Source organism: Triturus cristatus, chromosome 1_2, assembly GCF_964204655.1.
Source record: "Triturus cristatus chromosome 1_2, aTriCri1.1, whole genome shotgun sequence".
Taxonomy (NCBI): domain Eukaryota; kingdom Metazoa; phylum Chordata; class Amphibia; order Caudata; family Salamandridae; genus Triturus; species Triturus cristatus.
The window spans coordinates 66352854-66358853 of NC_140580.1; positions in this window are offsets into that span (position 1 = coordinate 66352854).

Below are 6000 nucleotides of genomic sequence, written 5' to 3' on the forward strand. Positions count from 1 at the left end.
GATGCACGAGTGGGAGTTACACCCATCAGTACTCCAGCCGTACTTCCAGCAGTGGGGTCATCCAGAGATAGACCTGTTTGCCACAAGCAAACGCAAAATGCCAAAGCTTTGCCGCCAGGTTCCCACATCCGCAGTCGCAGGGCAATGCGATATGGATGAACTGGTCCGGCAGATTTGCGTACGCTTTTCCCCCAGCACCGTTGATACCGCTGGTGGCTCGCAAACTCAGACAACACTCCCTGACACTCGTCCTAGTTGCTCCTACGTGGGCACGCCAGCCATGGTACACCACCTTCCTCGAACTTTCCGTGGTACCGCATCAAAGACTGTGGCTCAAACCCGCGCATTTGACGCAGAACCATGGAGAGATTCAGCACCCAGATCCGCAACAGCTGAACCTGGCGATCTGGCTCCTGAAGTCCTAGAGTTTGGCTACCTCAACCTGCCACCTGACTGTATGGACATCATCAAGGAGGCCAGAAGTCCCACTACAAGGGCTTGCTATGCAGCTAAATGGAAAAGGTTTGTTATTTACTGCGGTAATAATGACATTAACCCGCTGGACGCATCCATCCAAAACATCATTTGCTACCTCCTACACCTATACCGATGCAATCTAGCGTACACCTCTATACGTGTCCATTTGACCGCAATATCAGCCTATCTACAAACCAGGCAGCACCTCTCTCTATTCAGAGTGCCTGCCATCAAAGCATTCTTGGAAGGACTCAAACGAGTTATTCCACCAAGCCACCCACCAGCTCCAATGTGGAACCTCAACCTGGTCCTCACACGCCTGATGGGCCCACCCTTTGAACCTCTCCACTCATGCGAGATTCAATTCCTCACCTGGAAAGTAGCCTTCCTGGTAGCGATCACTTCTTTAAGAAGAGTTAGTGAACTCCAGGCACTAACAGTTCAAGAGCCATTTATACAGGTTCATGCCAACAGGGTCGTACTACGTACCAACCCCAAATTCATGCCCAAGGTAATATCGCAGTTCCACATGAATCAAACTATTGAACTGCCCGTTTTCTTCCAAAACCCACAAACTGTCGCGGAAAGGGCACTTCACACACTAGATGTAAAAAGGGCCCTCATGTATTACATCGAAAGGACCAAACCCTTTAGGAAGACAAAACAACTGTTCGTTGCCTTTGCCCCACACCACAAAGGTAACGCCATCTCCAAAGCAGGGATAGCCAGATGGATAGTTAAGTGTATCCAAATTTGTTATCAAAAGGCAAAACGCACATTAACTATTCCCCCACGAGCCCACTCAACACGTAAGTTAGGGGCCTCCATGGCTTTTCTAGGAAATATTCCCCTGCATGATATATGTAGAGCAGCCACCTGGTCCACTACACACACGTTTACCAAACACTATTGTGTAGATGTGCAATCAAAACAGCAGGCAGCTTTAGGACAGGCTGTTCTCAAAACCCTTTTTCAGACCGCTGCAGCTGGCACTGGTAGCCGCCGCTAATGAGGGCACTGCTATACATTCTATGCACAGATATGAATTCAGCAGCCCACATGCCTCGAACTGAATATGCTACTTACCAGTATGCATCTGTTCTTGGCATGTAGGGCTGCTGACATTCATATCGCCCTCCCTCCTCCCCGGCGCCTGTAGCAGCTGCAGCTATCAGAATTACTGTAAGCATGGTCATCACTTTCTGTATCTACTCCATCACTGCCACAATGGCGAAAAACAATCTGAGGATGCCCATGCGCACTGTAGTCCAGGGGAGGAGTCACCTATCCAAGGATACTTCGAAGACTCTTCCAGGACAACAACGTGCAAACATCCGGACCCAACACTAGGCGGCGATCTATGCACAGATATGAATGTCAGCAGCCCTACATGCCAAGAACAGATGCATTCTGGTAAGTAGCATATTCATTACAAATTAAATTGGTCATGGAGCTAAGTTTGTTTATGGCATGGTGAACTAGACCAAGTGACTCAAAGTGAATACACTTTTCCACTGGGAGCCAGTGAAGTGCACCCTTTCAAGGGGTAACTCAAACCATTCTTCCTAGTCCACAGACGAGGCGATCAGCCAAATTCTGAAGGGTATTGCAACTTGTCTGATTTTGTAAGGGCCCCAGAAAAAATGTTTATGTATGAGGCAGGCACTCCAAATGTCAAATTTTTGGGGAATTTAAGAGGGAGAACACAGAACCATTTTTGTCTCCCACATTAACTAGTATGGCTAATTAAGAGATGAGGGTTGTCGCTCAAACCACCAACACCCTTTCCTGAGTGTTCAGACCCTGAAATGTGGCCTTACTACAATGGTTTTAATTTCCTGATCATTGTCTATTATTTTATTGGGGATTTTGTAAAGCTCTTTACACGGTTCTATCAATTCAGAGCACTTCAGATAGGATAAGAAGGCATGTAATACTGTAGTTAGATGAGATCGGTCCTTTGTGGCAGGTATGTTAATTTGTGCAACCAACTTGTATAGCTTGGAATGAATCCTGGGCCTGGGAAGGCGCAGCTGGACCCGATTGGGGGGCCTGGGACAAAAGCCACCTGGGGGCTGGAACCCTACCCCCCCCCCATCGCAGAAGCCCGCGAAAAAGGGGATTGGTTGCTCCAAGGTAGCCGTCGCCCCCCCAAATCAGGGGGTGAGATGGCAAGAGGGGGGTGGGGTTTAAATAACGGCATGGGGCCTGGAGTCAGCACACAACCTCCTTTTTTGGCCAGTAAAGGAATTAATCCCACCCACACCAAAGGACACGGGTGTTGCAGCCGCAAGGTAGAGGTGAGGCGGAAGAAACCCAAGAAATATAGCCCAAAGAGAGAATTACGAGAGGTAGATGGAAGGCTCATTCAGTGTCCTTGGGATGCCTCACGGCAGGGGCAATGAGGGAGCGAATGACTGCACACAGCCACAGACGGAGTAGATGGAAGCCTCGCACAGGGTCCTTGGGATGCCACATGGCAGGGGCCCTCAGGAGCAAGTGAGGGGCCAACGAAGGGTCCAGGGCAAGCGGAACGGCACTTGCAGCCTGAGCAGGTCCTGACTGACATCCACCAAATTCGGTAGCAAGTTGAAGCCTGGAACCGCAGACACAGAGGGCCGGCTGAAGGGGCCGCCGCAAAACTATACTGGCTAGGAGTACATAACTAAGAAAGTGGCTCTGTATATACTGTTCCCAAATAGGTACAGTGTGCAGAGTCCACAGTCCCCAGAGGTTTGGCAGAGGCTAAAGTTAGATATAACCTTACTCTCTAAAGTGGTAGCTTGGTCGAGCAGTAAGGCAGTATCAGAGGACAGTGTAAAGCATTTGTTGCACACTCAGTCAGCAAATGGTCTCGCACACTCAAGAACTGAACTCTAGGCCAATGGTTTGTATATAAAAATATATAGTTTTATTTTAGAACCAACAATAGATATCGAAATATACTTTCTCAGAATGAGATGCTTTAGATAAATACTTTCAATAGGCTTTTGAATGCAATAGATACAGTTGTTGCAATGGACAAAACTATTTCAATTATACATTGAGCTCAATGGGAATATCTAGTTAAATGCAATTGATTACTTTTCTTACCGCAGGACTGGATCCTAGATTCAGTCCTGGGACATTTCCTGTAAACAGTTGAGTAAACACGTTTTGGTTACAATAGTGATTTTTAAGGAATATCATTGTATTTTAAAAGTTGACACTTAAACTTTTTCACATAGAATCACCAACTGTTATCCTATGGGAGGAAATTCACTTAGAAAAAGTAACCATAACCCCACTTACCTGCTAACTCTGTGTTAAATCCTGGATCCAGCACTGGGGCATCTCCTGTAAACAGTTGAAAGAATGTGTTTGTTATACAGGCAATTTTTAACGAATATTTGTAAGTTTGCAAAATCGACACTTTGCCTGGATTTCAACAGAAATTCTTCTATGTTATCCTATGGAGGAAAATCATGTTATAGGTAAGTACGGTTGTAATTACTTTTCAGGGTCAGTGCTTGGCACCAAGATCCAGCACTGGGCTCTCTCCTGATAACAGGTGAGTAAATTCGTTTTTGTATTTCGGCTGATTTTGGATGAATATTTTAAAGTTTCAAAACTCGACGTTTAGAAGAATTTCCAAGTGAAACCAATCAATGTTACCCTATGGAAGAAAAGTGAGTTATCGGCTTTTGGGTAAGTACTCGACTGGCAGAGTTAAGGTTCTGGTCATATACTCGGGGGGGAGGGGGGTGGTCTCCCAGGGTCAGGTAAGTACAGTTGTTACCCCCTCAGCGGCAGCCGGGTGCAGAGTGAGTTAGGCCCAATGTTCTCCTATGGGAGGCAGGGGGCTTTTGGTTGGTGGCTGCTGGCTAGCAGACCATGCGCCTGTGGGAGCCGGGCTCCTGGTCACTTGCTCAGGGCAAAGCAGGAAGTAGAGTAGAAGTTGCACTGCCAGGGGCACTCGGGCGGCTGGGTGCAGTGTGCTTTTGAGCTATCGGGCGCTCAATGGAGAAGCTCAAGAACGAACACAGGCTGCAAGCTCGGTACGAAGATTCTTCAGGTGCGACCACCACTTTGAGAGGTAAGTTGGGTAGTTGGAGGATAGGCAGGCACCCAGGAGTTGGACACAGGGGGCCGCAGGGCGCCGACTGCAGGAGTGCCTCTTGGCGTCCGGGACTGTTTACCCTCTGCTGGTTGCGGTTGGAGGGGTCCCTGGTTCTGAGGCTGCAGGCGTCAGGAGCGTCTAGGTGGGTCCTTGGGTGCTGGATTCGGGGTCAGTCACTGGGCGGGGACGTCCTCGTGGTCTTTGTCCACTCCGGCACAGGCCAGGCTTGGTGGGTGCAGAGTGTGCAGGGTTCGCGGTTCCTGGCTGATGCCAGGGGTCAGTTGCTTGCTTTGAGCAGTACCACTGCTCGTGGGAGTCCCAGTTAGAGTCACAAGGCAGTCAGGTCCTCCGGGGTTTTTGAGGTTGCTGACCACTGGAGATGCCTGGGTTTAGCAGGAGCAGGTTTGTGGGTCGGCAGGCTGGTAGGGCTGGGGCCAAAGCAGTTGGTGTCTTCCTCTTGTTAGCAGCTGCCCGGCAGGTCTTCTTGTTTCTTGATCTTCTTTGCTGTTTAGGAATCTGGATCTGAGGAAGGAAGGTTCAGGGTGCCCCTAAATACTAACTTTAGGGGCGTTACAGGTAGGTAAAGGGCAGGAACCAATGGGTCCCTTCCCTGGGGTGAGTACACCCCCTAGCTTACCACTCCTGTGGGAGGGAGACAGTAGCCTAGTCCTGATTGGGCAGGACTCCCCATCTTCAAGATGGCGAGAGCCCGGGGATGTGCCTCGCCTCCCCCACCTGAGGGGTGGGGTTGGCAGAGGCTGGCACACCCCCTTTCCTCACTTAGCTTTTCCCGCCAATCTTCCTGCCAGAGAGGGGGGTCAGAACCGGTGGGGGCCAGTTGCTGAGTACAGCAAGTGGGTTGGAGAAGCTCACAAAGGCGGCATGCCTTTGAAGCTTCCCCTGCCCATCCTGGGGGAGGAGACCTAGCACCTCGCCCAGGATGTGCATTGTTCCAGGCCCAGGAGAGCAGATGGCTCTCTACCCAGGGGTCCAGCAACATGTCTGCTGTGTGGCAGCCTAGGCAGCCCCATAGACAAGACGTGGATTGTAGGTTAGGTTCAGGGGGCAACTCTAAGTTGCCCTCTGTCGTGCATCTTACAGTAAATCCCACACTGGCATCAGTGTGGGTTTACTGTGCTGAGAAGTTTGATACCAAACTTCTCAGTCTTCAGTGTAGCCATCTGGGTGCTGTGGAGTTCGTGTTGACGACCTCCCAGCACCATATACTCGTAATGGCAGCACTGCACTTGCAGTGCCCAGGAATGGACCTGGGTACTGTAGGGGCACAGGGCTCATGCACCTGTGCCCACACCACTGGCCTAGGGCACCCAGCAAGAGGGGTGACTGATGTATGCCAGGGCAGTGGTTTGTGGGCATGGCACACAGGGATGTGTGCCATGTCGACTTTGTTTTGTTCTGCACCA